Below are 859 nucleotides of genomic sequence, written 5' to 3' on the forward strand. Positions count from 1 at the left end.
ATATATATATATATATATATATATACATACTCTCTGACCAAATTTGGGTCAGCTGAGTCATCTGACACTATATACTCATTCTTGAGAAGTTCTAATTTTTAATTCTTACCTGTTTATGCCTATTGAAAACGTTTCTTTGGGTTTTTTTGCATGATGTAACACTTCAATTCATAAAAAAAAATATGTCTGAAACAGCTATACAAAACCAAAATCCATCTGTTATTATTTATTTTTCACCTAGCTTGGAACCTGCAATTCCTTTGGGTCTGAAGTCTATAGATGGCAGTGCAATAAATACAGTGATTGTACCCATGTGTGACTGTGATGACTCGTATATTCAATCAGCCACTTATGAATGTATGCAAAACTGGAGGAACAAATCCATATTTATTTTAGTGAATACATATTTGTCATGATACATTGTTTGGACACAGGCACACTATCACCATACCTATCTTGTGGCTTCCCTATTTAAATACCTGATTCTCTCAAATCCTGCAAATTATATATATATATATATCATCATCATCATCATCATCATGATAATCATGATTTAACATCTGGTTGACAGGTGTCGGCCGGGTAGAAAACTACTTTAGGCTATTGTGTCTGTTTTGGCAGGGTTTTTATGGCTGGATACCCTTCCTAACACCAACCACTCTGCAGAATGGACTCAGTGCTGTTTATGTGGCACTAGTGCAGGTGAGGTTAGTTTTGGCATAATTTTTACAGCTGGGTGCCTTTTCAAGTGCCAACCACTTTACAGTGTGAAGTGGATGCTTTTTATGTGGCACCAGCACCAGCAGGGTCACCAAGTAACTCACAAGGCAAGAAATTTTGAGAGGGGCAGATGCATATA

This window comes from Octopus bimaculoides, chromosome 14, assembly GCF_001194135.2.
Source record: "Octopus bimaculoides isolate UCB-OBI-ISO-001 chromosome 14, ASM119413v2, whole genome shotgun sequence".
Taxonomy (NCBI): Eukaryota; Metazoa; Mollusca; class Cephalopoda; order Octopoda; family Octopodidae; genus Octopus; species Octopus bimaculoides.